At 41.5% G+C, this 16219-nt stretch overlaps 1 pseudogene; it reads right to left on the reverse strand.

Moving 5' to 3' along the window:
- Positions 1–1310: 1310 nt before the first annotated feature.
- LOC103004867 (abasic site processing protein HMCES-like) lies at positions 1311–2397 on the reverse strand (annotated as a pseudogene).
- Positions 2398–16219: the final 13822 nt, after the last annotated feature.

Raw genomic sequence — 16219 nt, forward strand, 5'->3', positions numbered from 1 at the left:
CAGGGGTGTATAGGCAGAGGAAGGGGGCTACATGCAGCAACAGCACAGCTAGCTCTGACAGTCATCTTGAAATTGATCATGTGGGGGTCTGACCAGCATCATCTTGATTGTTCAAAGTACAGTTAGTCTTCAGTTCCAGAGTCAGTTTGTTCCCATTTCCTTGAGGCCAGTTCTCGGAATTGTGGCAGCTTATGTCATGGCTACAGTCTGGTCATTATGTAGTTAACGTCTTCCAGCTGGTAGGGGTTTCAGTATCTACAAAACAGCTCACAGGATATGGCTCAGAGTACTATCCATAGCCCTTGAGGAGAAACTAAAGGTCCTTGACTTTGCTTAATGACTAAACTATTATTATATTGTCCTGTTTGACTGTTTTCCTTTGCTTCTGCATTTTCTCACTTCTCTGATTGAAGTTATTCTTTGGCTAAAGTTTTTCTACAGACAAAAGGCAGGCAGAAGACATGGGGGAGAAGGCCATAGGATCCTGCTCCGTTTCACCACAATACTATTATCTTCATTGAATGCAGATTGCCCAATTCAGTGGCGATAATTCCCACTGTCATTTTTGGCCTATGGAGATTAGCCACAATGAAGCTGTTTAAGAATTTTGGGTTTCCCCTCACGAATGTATTTCTCTTGACCTCGGTGAAGGAAGTGTCTCTGAATCTTCTGAGGGGATATAGTTAGAGTGAAACTGAGACGCTCTTACATAATAAATACACTTGAGCATCACAATCTCCCTAAGCCTTTGGATACCTTCTTCTAGCATTTCAACTTCATTCAGAATACACTTCCTCTGGGTCCATCTTTCAGTCAATTAACCAAGCAAACTATTGGAGCCATTTTTTCTCCCACCAAGCCTTTTTATTGTTTCCAAAAAAGCAATTTTGTCCATAGAAAATCCCAGTGCCCCACATTTGTTACAAAATCATTCCCTAGGTCTGAGGCCAGGAGAAAACAGTGAGATCTGGAATTCCTCCCACCAGCAGCATTTTCTGAAATGTAGACAGTTTATCAATTATAATTTATTCAGAAAAAATACAGTGTTTTAAGAACTTAATTCCAAAAGAAGACTGAAAAAGCCCAAAGGCTGAGCAGAAAACAGCCTCTGCAAGCAGCACCAGGTCAGCTGAGGCTGAGAACAGCCAGCAGGGTCAGGCTCTGAGGGAAAGTCCACCGGTCCTACCAGCAGAGGGCGGTAGGCACAAGAGCCCCTCCCCTCCCACCATGAATTGATGGTGGTGGCCATTCTTCTTCCCAGGCTGCCCACCCACCCCACTGGGGGGGTTTCCTGGTCTCAACCAGGACAGTCACTCCCCCAAGAAGCCACAACTCTTTAACACTGTGCTACCTCCTCCCAAGCAACCCCGCCCCTCCTTCTTCCGCTTCAGCCATCGCTCCAGGAGTCCTGCCCCGCCTCTCGGGGGGGAGGGGGGAGGGGGAGGGGGGAGGGGGGAGGAGGGGCAGGGTGGGGGAGGCTCTTCCACAGGAACCAGCTGGACCACTGGGGCACATCTGACTCTACCTTTTGGAGTGTTTTGGGGGTCTTCCTTTTTGGGTGACTTTGTGGCCAGCCATTGCAGTATCTTCTGGCTGATGCTCCTTTTTGACCAGTAAGTCGACAGGAAGCAGACACTCAGGAGTGCTGTTTCGGGAGTCGTTCACCAAGGGAGAGACTGGATGGAAGGTGAAGTTCTCTGTGGGGTGGCTAAACCTCAGAGCTTCTTGAGCTAAGACCTCACCAAAGTCCAGCCACTTAGAGACTGCCTCCTCTCCATCTAATATGGCAGGCCGCCTGGGGTGGATGGTGTTCAAGCCTTTGCAGGAATCCGCTGTGATGATGGTGTAAAAATACAAGAACCCCCTCCAACTCCAGCCCCCAGCAGTCAAAGATCCCGGCCATTGTCAGCAACCTCCAGTTGTCCCAGACTTTCTCCCAGTCCTCAGGTCCCTATGCAGCACCCACGCTCTCTGACCTTTGTTTTGATTTGGGGGAAGTAGATGAAGTAGGGTTGCCTCTGGCTTCTTGCCTGACACGGCTGCCGCTCACAGAATCCATCTGCTAAAACAACACAGCGTCTTCCTTTTCCCAGAGGCACCTTGAAGGACCGTTTCTCCGTTATGGTGTCACTACAACAGCTGGGAGTGTTGAACTGCAGCTTGGAAGGATCAGCTCCTTTGAACCAAGACGGGACCAAGCCCCATCGCATGGCAGCAACGATACGCTCAGGTGAGTCTGCGCCCTTCTTCAAGTGCAGCCGGGACAGGAGCCCTGGGCTGCTGGACTGCGGGCTCTTGTACGAGGGGCAGTACCGGTCCGGGTCCCTGGCGGTCCCTGTAGGCGCAGGCCCTGGCGAGGGCCTCCCTGGGCAGGTGGCAGTCCATCTGCCTGCACATCCTCTGCGCCGCCTTCACACTGCGGGTCCCTCCGCATCAGGCCCCGCGCCCGCGTGGCTCTCTGCGCGCCCGCGTTCCCCGCGCCAGGCCCCCCCGTTGGAGCCATTTTTAGTGACTCAAACACATCGAATTCAAAATCTTATCCTGGTGCCCTCTAATCAATAACATTTTGTTTGTCCCAACATTATATTGCTGCCACCTAGATCTAATACGCTTCGAATCAGTTCCCATACATGTTTTCTGTTAGTATGAATTGGCAAAACCTCAAAATTATTTAGGGGCACTTTGCACCTTCTCATGAATAGTATTTTTTTTACTTATTTGTTAGATGCTGAATTTGGTTATAAGTCTAGAAACAATGCAGAATGAGAATAGATTATTGTGCATTTAATCACGTGCTGACTCTGACTACAATTGTTGATCCAGATGTGTTTTTGTTTTTTTTTTCACTTGAGTGAAACAATAAATTCCCTGGTACCTGGTATTGCCAGTTATTGATCTGGCAAGTTTTTTTTTTTTCTTTTTACTTGATATTAAAAATCATCAGTGGCAGTTTACTTCCAGGTGTTAGGACCAGCAATGTACATCAACCTTCTAAACCTATGTCATCTTCTAGTCAATAGGAAACTTGATCACCTCTCTGTTCTGTAAAACATGGCATTGGTCTGTTTTCCTGATGCTATCATGTGATGACCTAACCAGGTGGACAGGAAGTAGAAACTATTCCAAAACTTGTGTGACACAAATCTCTCCAAATTCTGAGGCTTATATCACCAAAAGTCACATTGGTGATTTTTCCAGGGTGTCAGTGGTCTGGGACATGTTAAGATATGCCTCCTAAGGGAAATGGCAACTTTCTGCCTTCTTATCACTGAGAAAAAGCCACCATGCTTAATGGGGTTCCTCAGATTATAGAGGCAACATTTATCTCCTTTAGGTCTGCTATTTGAACCTATTGATCAAGTAATCCCAAAGGCTGCTAGTTTTGAGTAGGGGACAGAAAAGGAAAAGGCTCTGCAACTGGTCCAGTCTGCTGTGAAAGCTACTTTGTCACTTGGGCTATATCCCCAGTAGATCCAATGGTGCTTACAATCTCTGTGGCAGATAGAAATGCTGCAGGGAATGTTTGGCCAGCACCTCCAGATGAATCACTGGATAGACCTTAGGATATTAAGCAAAGATATCCCATTCTTTTAGATAACAGTTTTCCTTTTGGATTGCTACTGGGCCCTCGTAGAGACTGAACACTTGACCACACACCATCAAGTTGCAGTGCAGCCTAAGCTGCCCATAATGAACTGGATGTGGTCTGACCCACCAAGTCTTAAGTTTAGGCATGCACAACAGCACTCTCTTACCAGTTGGAGGTGACATATACCTGATAAGGCTCAAGTAGGTCCAGAGGGCCAAGCAAGCTGCATGAGTAAGTGAACAATGGTACCTATTCCTACTACATTTTCTTCTCTCTCAACCTACACCTATGGCTTCATGGAGAGTTCCCTACAATCAATAGACTGAGGCAAGAGAAATGAGCCTGATTCATAGATGGCTCTGCATGATTTGCTGCATCACCTGGAAGTGGGCAGCTGTGACATCTTCTCCATGGTGGTCCTGGAAGGCGATGCTGAAGAAAATGCCTCCTAGTGGGCAGAGTAAATGGATTTCCATTTCCATGTTCTGCTTCAAGACTACTTTCTAGTTTACAACTGAGGAAACATATCTGGAGTAAGGGTGTGATCCAGTGACTCTCACACATTGTCTCACAGAGCCACCACTGCTTCCTAGTGGTAGAGACATGATGCCATCTTCCATTTTGCCTATATCAGGTTGGGTACCTTTCCACGTAATAGAAACCATTTCACAATTTTAAACACAAAGTGTTTTAATATATGGAATTAAGTATTTACAACATTGTTACAAAGGCTGGAGGCACAGGCTGAGACTCAGGAAGTGATTCCCAGAACAACACTGCAAAACTGGCGCACCCAAGGATTAGTTATCTCTGCCATACACGAGAAGCTAGGCAATCAGGAGGCTGCTATCACAATAGCAGGTACCAGGAACACAGCCACTTAGCTACAATTCAATAACCAGCAGTTTTTTCCTGGAACTGTTGGCTTCAGAGCCTCTTTACATCTGCTAGATCTGTACCAGCAAAATGAATACAACAACTTCTGCCCCCTTCCTCCTTACTTACTCTGAAGTAGGACATGGGAAGAGCATTCCATTTATTCCTCTTAATAGTGATTGCAAGAATTTATTGAGTATCTATAGGTACCAAGCAGGGTGCTAATGTCTTTGCATTCATTACATCAATGAATCCTCAAATAAATCTCTCAATATAATATTAATGTCAAACCTCCATCTTGAAATGAGGAAAGTAAAAGTACAAAGAGGCTAAGAAACTTGACCAAGATTCTGTACTCATTGGTAGAAGACCTGGATTAACCTAGAACTTAATAATATCCAGAATCTAGCTACAAAGGAATCTGAAAATTGTAATGTTTAGCTTTCTAACTTCTGCAGTAAAAAAAAAAAAAAAAAAAAAAAAGCCTACTAAAACAAGGTTGGAAGAGATGTTGAGCTGGCCATTTTACTGAATCCTCAACCTGACATATTTAAGATAACTGTTGAACTATTTTTCAGCCTGATTATAAACTCCTTGAAGTTGTCCACATTTCTCCTCCACCACACACATTTACCTAGGTAATTGGTAAATGTGTTTTATGATGCTGATCTCATAGACATTTCGGTTTCAATCCATGTCAGTAGCACTTGTTTAAGCTTCCAGGAAAACACTGCCTTTTCGTAGTCTGGTTTTATAGAGCAGCATACCCACTTAGGCCTTCTCCCTGACTTTAGAAAGAAATAGTATTTTGATTTTACCAAAAGTCTTTTTATTCCCAGACTTTGTTGTGGTTAAATCAAAAACACATAGCAATGCTCAGAATGTGTCATCATTACAGAAAGTGAGGAATGGCATTTTCCTGGGGTAAAAAAAAAAAAAATCATAAAGAAGACTAGCTGTGTGATGGCCAGAGCACCAGCCAGGAGCTTGACAGCTTTAGAATGTAGCTAGTTTACCAGAAGTGTAGGCCACACCTAGAATAAGCAGAACGTGATGACCTGGTAGGTATTCTGGCCAGAAGGAGTGTATCAGGAAGAAGAGATGAGCTGAGGCTCTCCCAGGCTGCCATCAGCTTAAGGGAAAGTGAGCTGCAAGCAGTAGACACCAGCCAACTGATTCTAGTGACTCTTCAGATGATGATTCCAACAGGAGAGGTGGAGAATGTAGGAAGTAAAAATGACTTCCACAGGAAATACAACATGTTCAGATTTGGATAAGTTGAGTATGAAGGGCTGTGGGACATAAGTGAAAATATTCCTGTCTCATCAACAGGTACACGTGAAGGTACGTTGCTCAGGAGACAAGATCTTTGGCTTGAGATAAAGGCCAGGGAGCCATCCAAGAATGAGTGGTAGCTGAAACCTTTAGTGTGGATGAAATTGCTTAGAGTGAGGGTATAGAACTTTCTGCAGTAATGGAAAATTCCAGAATTCTATGCTGTCCAACACAGTAGCCATTTGTCGTGAAATATGGCAGATGAAACTTAGGAACTGAAATTTTGTTTTATTTTAACGAATTTAACTTCATGTGGCCACAAGTGTCTAGTGGCTATCCTATTGAATAGCACAGGTATGGGAATAAAGAAAAAGATGCTGAAAATGAAATAATAATAGCAATATTGAATATCTGAGCTTATATTGATGCCACCAAAGATAAAAAAGAACACATGCCTTTTTGAGGTTTTTTTTCCCTCTCATATTTTATCAAATGGTAAAGAAAATCCAATGATACCAAAGAGTTTTGTTGGAAACCAACAGCTTCCCAACTCACCTCTTCCCACTTCCAGCTTAGTGGTAACTTATCTTAAGAGCCTTTCTTTCTGGTTCTGCTGGTAGTGACCTTCATAACTTTGAAAAATATGTTTCTATTTCTCTATATTGATTCATCAATATCAGATATTATCTGTTGACTGTCTTCTATGAAAGGACCAGACTTAGTTCACATACACTATCCTTCACACTTCTCTTTCCTCTCTACCTGTTTATTTTCACTTTTCTATTGATAAAATTTGTTACTTAAATAATACATTTTCACTTCTATTTCTCTGTCAATTTTAGTTTCTATTTCATCTCCCCTCTGTGAAAATAAAGATGTTGATGAGATAACTCTAGATTTCTCCAGCAGCTCTTATTTTTTGCCTTTTGTCAAATATGCATTTACTTCTACCTTATCCAGGTTATAAACATTTACATTCTGTTCTGGAATCATATGAAGTGTGTCACACTTGTCTGCACTTAGTAATTCTGAGGAAAAAAGTGATGGGGCTTGTGAAAGGAGGAACGTGAGACAAATTATCTGTGCTTTGCTTTAGTTCTCTGTTTTACTTTGATGGTGCAAAAAATAATAACTCATTGTCTATATGTCTCCAAATTTACCATATAGTATCTTATGATTTTCTTACAGTCTTATAGGTTATTAATATCCTTGTTTTGCAGGTAAAGAAATCAAAATAGAAATAAATAGAATGACTTGACCAAGGTCATGCAATTAGGAAGTAGGGAAGTTGACAGTCAAGTTAGCTTTTCTGATGACATATCACCTTGCAAATCTTTCTCAGTAAAGTTCCCTGACCACTCAAGTTTGCAAAAAAGTAATGAGTTGGGTTTCTTGCTTTAGGTTTAAAATCCATGGTTCATTTTGGAGCAGAGAGATCTGAAGCTTGTGTACGGTGGCCACATTTTCTTTCAAGGAACTGCAGAAATACCTCCAAGCATCTGGGTACGTCATGAACCCAAGTTGGCAAATGCTTACCTATTGCTAAAGAATCATCCAACATTAAACTAACATTTACCAGGCACTCATGTGCCAGTGTCTGGGTTAGGATATTTCATACTCATTATTTTATTTGCCCCTCACAGCAACTCTTTGAGTAGAGAACATATCAGAGATGGAATTGAGTAATTTGAATGTCAATAACTCACCCCTATCATTGAGTCTTCTCCTTCTTTAAAATGGGGTAGAATAACCTGTCCCCCAGACATATTTTGCAAGTGTGCATATTTGGAAGATGAATTGAATGTGGTAAAAGGAAATGAGATTAAGTGGTTTGGTTACTTGGGAGATAGGTGTAGACAAACATAACACTGATGAGTAATAGTGAAGTCTTATGAGGCCTTTGCTTCCGTTACCAGCAGTGAAACTGACCCCAATGAATTGGCATTGGGAACTGCTCTCGTGCACAACGCAAATGACTCCAAACACTCTTCTAAATTGCTAAATTCCAGTGAGGATCGTGCTAGCATGATTGTGCAGTAGTAATGGGTTCCTGATCCACAAAGCCCACCCAGGATATTTCCTATCATTTTCAGTAATACTGTGATTAATGCAAACTCATTAAAGAGGTATCTCAGGCAGGAGACAGATCCAGATTTTATGCAGTTTATATGACAAGGGGGCTCTCTTTGAGAAAAAAAGACTGTAATACTATAAATACAAAATTAGGCACAAAAATGAATGTTTTTGAATGGCAAAATACATCCCAATCAAATATCCCAATCAATATTTAAAAATATAGGGCTTCCCTGGTGGCGCAGTGGTTGAGAATCTGCCTGCTAATGCAGGGGACACAGGTTTGAGCCCTGGTCTGGGAAGATCCCACATGCCGCGGAGCAACTAGGCCCGTGAGCCACAATTACTGAACCTGCGCGTCTGGAGCCTGTGCTCCGCAACAAGAGAGGCCGCGATAGTGAGAGGCCCGCGCACCGCGATGAAGAGTGGCCCCCGCTTGCCACAACTGAAGAAAGCCCTCGCACAGAAACGAAGACCCAAAACAGCCAAAAATAAAAATAAAATAAATAAATTAAAAAGAAAAAAAAAAGCATCAGCCTCAAATCCAACACATTCCTTTCTTAAAAAAAAAAAAGAAAAAATATTAAAAAATATAGATATTACAAACCTGAAATTTACTACAAAATTAAAAATTCAGAAACTAACATAATACCTTTGTTAATTAGCACACTTATATAATACTTCGTTCATACTCATTGTGACTGCATATTATTTGACTACATCTTCCTACGACAAGGGGAGCAGATGGCCTTGGGTCCTAAACCAGAAGTCAACAGTGTGGGCTGCAACAGCAGAGTAAAATGATAATGCTGAGATTTTGGTACCTATTTCACTTATACAGATTGTTTTTTAAGAAAGTTAAAAAAAAAAAAAAAAAAAGGGAATTCCCTGGATGTCTAGTGGTTAGGACTCCATGCTTCCACTGTGGGCAACTAAGATCCTGCATGCCGAGCGGCCCGGCCAAAAAAAAAAAAAAAGAAAGTTAAAAAAAAGATCTGTGTCTCCTTCTGCATTTGATCCTCAAAGGCTGTTCCACCTGAGGAGGTCTGGGGTCCAGGAGTGAGGTTCCCTCAGACCATCCACCTTGGTCTCTCCAAGGATAACCAAGGAAGACGGTCTTGAGTAATCCACACCGTGGAGTATTATTTAGCCATAAAAAGGAATGAAACACTGATGCAAATTACACCATGAATGAACCTTGAAAACATGATGCTGAGTGGGAGAAGCCAGTCATAAAAGACCACATGTTGTATGATTCCATGTGCATGAATGTTCAGAAGAGGTAAATCCACAGAGACAGAAAGTAGATCAGTGGTTGCCCAGGGCTGGGGGGTGGGGAGGGTGGGAGTGACAGCTAAAGGGTACAAGGTTTCTTTCTGGGATGAAGAAAATATTCTAAAATCATTGATGGCTATGGATGCACAACTCTGTGAATATACTAAAAGCAATAAATTGTGGTTTTTAAACAGGAAAAAAAAATTTTCCATAAGGAGAATAGTTAATTCATTTTTTCTTCAGTTTATTGAAGTGTATTTTCATAAAATTATTACTAATAGTTTTGAAAAGTTTCATTCAGCTTTACAATCCATTGTTGATAATGGAAAATATTCATCAAGTTTCTTCCACATATGAGATATGAGATTTGGAAGAATTTTCACGGACTACCTCCTGACTCTACATATTTTAACCATTGTTCTTCTCCAATACCCTCATGTTTCCTGTGCCAGGTGCTTGAGGGACCATTTGTATCTTCATAGGAGCTGAACTTTGGTCTTGCCCTTTCTTTGAATCTTGTCGCTAGTTGGTTACGGAGGTGGAGGCCAGTCTTAAATCAAGATAAGGGATAACTTAACTCTTCGTGAAAGTGAATGGGAACCATATAATTTTATCCTACCTGCTTAACCACAGCTAAATGCTAACCTACCTCAACCTCCCTTTAACCATATCTCACAAATGCCCATGGTCATGCTGACACCCAACTTGAGGGGACGAGTGATAAAGGGAGAGACAAAATGGAAAGGAACAGCACTTTAAACCAATTCCAGTTAAATAAAATTTACTTTTGAAAATTAAGAAAAAAAAGGAAAGAAAAATGGCCATGGGAGTACATTGCTAGGGCCCCTCTCACAGCCTCAGAATGGACCCATTAAGGGATGTATTTTGAAATTTAATCTTTATTAGCTTCACAAAAAGTCCACTCTGACCCTAGGATTGTGGAAGGGGTAACAGATCTGGAGTGCAAAATCTTGATTCTAGTCCTGGCTTTCCCACTGATTCACAATATGGACCTTGGACATGTTATTCACCGCCTGGCCCCTCAGTTATTCCTTTAAAAAATAAGAGTTTGACTAGGTAACCCCCAGAGTTCTCTTCTCCCTCTGACATTGAATTGTGTCAAATAGAACTGGCTGCAGTAGCAAAATCCACACAAATGGGGACCTTCCTGCCTTCACAGTCTCAGGGCACATGGCATCTAGGCCTAAATTCAGGAGGCAGGAGCAACCCTGGCTATTTTCACTCCGTTTTAGAAGCAGCTGCCTTTGTTTTCAAGAATGCAGTCATCTCTTCTCAAGGAAAAAGGTGTAGTCTTTCCAGGGACTCTAGTCCCCTGTACATCCCAGTGATCTTGTGAGTCACTACAAGATTGATGAGGGGCTTCTTTCCGTGGTGACCACTTCTGCTCTTCCCAGCAGCTGGAGGGCTTAACCCAGCCCTGACACAGCTTCCTCAGTTGGGTTGGGCATCCACTTAACCAAAGCATTCAGGGCAAGACTTGACAGCTCGGCACTTTGGGCTCTGGAAGGGATTCCAGAAGGGAGAAGGGTGGGAGCATGGTGAAACAACTCAACTGTGCTCTCATTTTTTCCATGGGTTAAGGTCTCAAGAGGTGTGTCTTAGCTAGAAAGGAACGTTAATGGCTAAGGAGGCTTAAGGGGCTCTCAAATGCTGAATGAAACATTTCTTGGTGGGTGGGGCTGTCCAGCGAGACTTCCCCATCCCATTTGCTTCTGACCTTCATAGAACAATCTTCTCTCTACCCTGGTCCATTGGGCTAAGCTGACTACGTCTCAATCTCAATAAATACACCCTTTCACTACCAATCAATTCTCTGACAGTTTCCAGGTCTGCCGTCCTCTAGCTGCTTTTCCGAAGGTCTGGCAATGTAAGACCAAGAGCCATTTGCTTGAATGGAGAACCATGCCTAAAATTTAACAGACAGTCACAGCTGTGTTGAGAGGATTCAAGCTCGAGTACATTCTAAAATAGAACTCGGCCACAGAGGGCATGGAGACACGCCGTGCTCAACACTGCCAGAGAATGCGGCCCTGAAGCTTGGGTTTTCACGCCTCAAACTCATTAACCCCCAGCCTGCATTTCACACATCATGTCCCTCCAGAATCTCTGGCTTCCTTTCTTCAAACAGAACACCCTTTTCTTCCTCAGTGGCTTTGACTGGTCCTTGACTTTGTTATTGATACTACTACTCAGCCAGAATGTTCTGGATGCCAAGGCTACAGTAGGAAACAGAATGTCCCTGTGGGGGAAGACTTGCTCTAATTATTAGAATTATTGGATTATAGGCATGTAGAGTTGGAGGGGATCCTAGAAATCATGTAATTCTACCATCATCATCCTACAGTTTGGGCAAAAAGAGGACCAAAGTTTACGCAGTGAGTTTGGGTCATTACCGAGAAAGTGGAAACTAACTCCTTGCCCTGTATTTATTTCTATTAGACCATTTAATAATCATTATTCTTAACTCTAAGTAATTTTGCAAAGATACTTTAGATAAGTTTTATAGACTTAGGTACCTACTACAAACATTGAGCCAATTGCCTTAATCGTTTGCTTTAGTTTGGGAGTAAAACTGAGCCTAGAAGTGCCAAAGAAATTATCCCCTGACATACACAAACATCCTAGATATTGTTTTCCTTATCCAAATCTCCATGTACAAACATCATAGTTCATAACTAAACACACTGATGTATACATATATTCATTCAAGAGGCTGTCAAACTACGGGCTGTGTGCAGGTGCTCTCTCTTTTCCTGTGAACTACTGAGAGAGGAAATAAGATAGTGCTGAGGTGGAGTCCGTAACACAACAAGAGAGCCAGGCATGGCCCTCTCCCACCCTTGCACACTGTGACTTTAGAATAAGGCAGATTGGGATACCTATTTTTAAAAGGTTTAAGATGGCTAAGGGAAAGAAGAAGAGAGAAGGATTAATTTAAACTAAGTCCAAGGAAGGCTTTTGGGGACGGTAGTATATGACCAGGTCTTAAAGGATGGATAAGAATTTTACATGCACACAATGGCAGGAGAGTGATCATCAAAGAGGGGGAAGTAGGGTGGACACAGCATGGAGATGGGGAGGGCATTGAGGGTGTTGGTGCCAACTTGTGGCCCACTGATGCTATATCCCATGGCTGAGTCAGAAGGAGGAAGCACAAGACTCTACTCAGAAAGAGGGAATTCTCAAAGAGTTATATCTAATTTTCTAGGTGTGAATTCCCACATCCAGAAAAAAACACCAAGTAGGTAAGACTTTCAGATTTTGAGACTCCCTCATTTTAGCTATTTCTCTATAAAGAAGTCCCAAGATCTTCCTCCTTGCCTCGGTTCAAATCTTCGCTTTATACTTGCTAACACTAAGGTCTTAGGCAACTGATCCAATCCTCTCGGATCCTTTGTTTTCTTATCCATATACCTCCTCTAGGGTGCTTGTGAGAATGTAAATAACATAAAGCCTCAAAACTGCTCAGAAGAGTACTTGGCACCTATGAATATTTAAGTTCTTCCCTGTGAGTTCAGCCTCCCAAGGCTTGAAGACGGATATGGCAACCAGACTAACTGGATCATTTTTTGAGGCTTGGGTTGAATCGTTGACAAACCACAGAGTCAGGATAGTTATGCATAGGGTGATCAACTGTCCCAGTTTGTCCAGGACTGACAGGTTTCCTGGGATATGGGACTTTGATTGCTAAAATGGGGACAGTCCCAGGAAATCAGGATGGTTTGTCACCCTACTCTTGTGGTTAAGAGTGGGGCCTCTGGAGCCAGTCCATCTAGGTTCCAATCTTAGTTTTGCCATTACCATATGCATAAACATGAACAAGGTACCCAACCCTCCATACTTCAGTTTCTTCATCTGTAAAATAAAGACTTAAATAATAGTACTAACCTCGTAAAGTTGTTATGAAGATTAAATAAGTTAGTATACATAATTTAGCTCTTTTTAGTAGTAGAAGATACCAAACTTTCTTTGTCTTGACCCACCTAACTCTAAGTTCCTTAGGTAATCCTTAAAAAAATAACTTGTTGAAAGGAATCAAATTAATTGCTACTTGTGTACTTACACACTCTCTGTCTTCACAATGGATTTGAGGTGGAGTGAATCTCTTCTCTCGGTGACCCTGGCACCGTGGGCTTGCCCTGTCCTCGTATCGTGGCACTGTGTTGCTTGGTCTTTTGCATCATTGGGTATTTGGGTTAGAACGTGGCTTATGACTCAGAACCTTTCTACTCCCCCTGAAGGGAGCAGGGCTCAGAATTGGGAGTCAGGACATTGGGCTCATGGGTTCGACCTTGGCCACAGCCTTCCCTCTCTGGATCTCAGCTTCCTAATCCTCTAAACAAGGGGGTTGAATGGCATGACTCCCAAAGTCCTTTGCTTTTGAGTGAAAACATTGCAGGGATACATTTTCTTCTTTTCCCTTTCTTTCTCTAGCTCAGGAAACAGAGAAGGGAGAAGCAGACAACAGCAGTCTCCTTGCATGTCCCAAGATGTCTCCCCATCCTAAGGAGGGGAATTCTGAAGCCTTACACAAAGGCTAGTGTAGGCTCTGCCCCTCTAATTATGGCCCATTAAGGCCCCAGATCCCTCCTGTCTGCAGAATGTTCTATTTAACATTCTCCCTGGCGGTGCCGTCGCCAAGGACGCAAGCCATTGCACTCACTTCTGTTGATGTTTATGTTGAGAAAGTAGATAATCCTCACTGCAGTGACAAGTTGATTGAAGCAAGTAAAAACCGAATAGGGTTTAGAATTCTAATTGCTGACAGATTCATAATGGTGTGTGAGCCTGGTGTCTGCCTGGCTGCCCTGCTGTTCAGAACAAAGTGTGAAGTTAAAGAGTATATTGTTTCTGGTATGAGATTTCTCAACCCCAGAATTGTTTCTTTTCTGAAGGGAGGTATGGGAGGGAAATGTGGCTTTCTGAAAATGATGAAGAAAAACATCCAGAGGACTTAAGGGGAAAGAGACAATCAGGTGGGGTTTTCTAGTGAAAAGATAAGTGGAGATGGGTGTAGGGGGAAAACATCTGAGTTCTAGTTGGATGGTGACATTGTGTCACTTGGGGCAAGTGACTTAACCTCTCTGACCTGTTAAATGGGTCTATTAGATTGAAACTGTTTACAATTTTGTTGTCTTACAGTAGTTTTCTATTAAATATTTCTAGGAAGAATAACACACAATCAAACAAAATCAGAATAGTTTTGATTTAATATCCCTAATACCCTGGCACTAGCTGGGAATATACATTGTCCATTGATATCTATATGTGTATGTTAAATTATACAAAGTAGATCGCATGGATTCACAAATTTCTAATATTGGCTGTCCTTGGGTTGATAAGGATGTCAGTAAGACTAGGGGTTGGGAAAAATGTATTTCAACTGTATCTGCATAGCTTTATTTCTTATATAAAATATTTGAAAGAAATATAGCAAAATACGAAGAATTATTAATTATAGGTAGTGAGAAATACAGATGTTATAATAGTTAAGTACTTTATTTCTCTAAATTACAAAAAAAAGTTGACTAAATATTGTTGCTTCTTCAAATTCAAGTATTTTGTGATTTGGTAAGGTATCCTTTTTGAACCTCAGCTTTCTCATTTATAAGATAAGAAAGTAAGTCTAGGTGATCTCCAAGATCCTTTGAATCATTAAATTCTATCTCTGGTAAGAAAATAAAAACAAGATGGCTAATTGACAGGGAAGGAAGAACTAATTTTAAGCAAGTATGCTGGAAGATTGTGTTGAGACCCTATTAAAAGTAAAGGTGATGATTTTGTATTCCTTCCAACTTCCAGTAATTCTATGTAGATATATAGTTCCCAAATGCTAATTTAAACATCTAATGTTTGAGAATCACCCACAGTATTTCTCTGCCTTTGCAGAAATTACCACTATGATGAAGAGGAAAGTGGTAATTATTTCAGAGGAAGAATGGGCTCTTGCAATGAAGTGTGGTTTGGGAATTAGAAGATTCAGGATTTTAGTCCTGTCTATGGTACTCTCCATCTAGGTGACTGAGCAATTCATTTTAACCTCTCGGGATCCTGGTTTCCTCATTTGTAAAGTGAATGAATTGGACTAGGTAATTGTAAAGGTCTCTTCTGTAAGGAAAAAGAAAGAAGCAAACATTTTACTTGATAATAAAACCACTCTGGGAGAAAGATGGAAGACAGCAACAGATCAGGAATGTCATAGGTAGAGTTTGTAGTGATTATAGCTATTAGACTAGCTGTGATCAGTCTTTAGGTCATCTGGAAGCCAAGTATTCCACAGTTTTATTTCAAGGTGGAGTCACTCTTTCAGTCCCTTCTCTCTGGACTCTTTTTTGCCATCTTCTCTATAGCATGTGCACTCTATGCTGTTTTGCTCTTGTGCTATGCTGGGCTCCTTACTTATCTTTGTATCCTGAACATTATTTTTCTTGATGCTCTGATTATTCTCCATGAAAACACACACACACACACACACACACACACACATATGTATATACACACACATTTGAGATTTTTCAACCTCAGAAATATATATATACATATATATATATATATATTTGTAGCTCATGGTCTTTGATTTCTTAACCACTTTCATTTTCATGAGTATCCCTCCAGTGTGCACTCTGGGTAACTTCCTAAAACTTTGGTGCTGAAAATCCTTTGTAATGGATAATTTCATGTTTATAATAAATAATTCTTTTACTCACTCATCAGTTATTACTAGGTGGAGTTAAAAATGGTTTTACTCCTCTTGAAACAAAATATAGAATGCTTTTCTTTCAGAAATAAACTTTAGTTCTGTACTCTAATTGCTATATTATTTTGTCTCTTCATATCCTTATCTCATATCAATCTGACTTTTTTAGAATCATCTCCTGGATTTATACAAGTCTTTCTCCAGTAAGTTGGTGAAAAGCTTCAGGCACATTATGAGCTAATAAATTGACAGTTTCTAGATTAAAGCAAATGCAGAGACAATGATTAAAGAGCTTCTACACTAGTAAAGTGAATAATAAGCACTCAGAGATTGTCTGTGGATAAAGGATCCCTGTGGGCATATTTCAAAGTCCATTCAGTGGCCAGGGGTTGGAGAGCTCTTCTAGAAGAAGA

The sequence above is a fragment of the Balaenoptera acutorostrata genome, chromosome 4 (genome assembly GCF_949987535.1).
Source record: "Balaenoptera acutorostrata chromosome 4, mBalAcu1.1, whole genome shotgun sequence".
Taxonomy (NCBI): Eukaryota; Metazoa; Chordata; class Mammalia; order Artiodactyla; family Balaenopteridae; genus Balaenoptera; species Balaenoptera acutorostrata.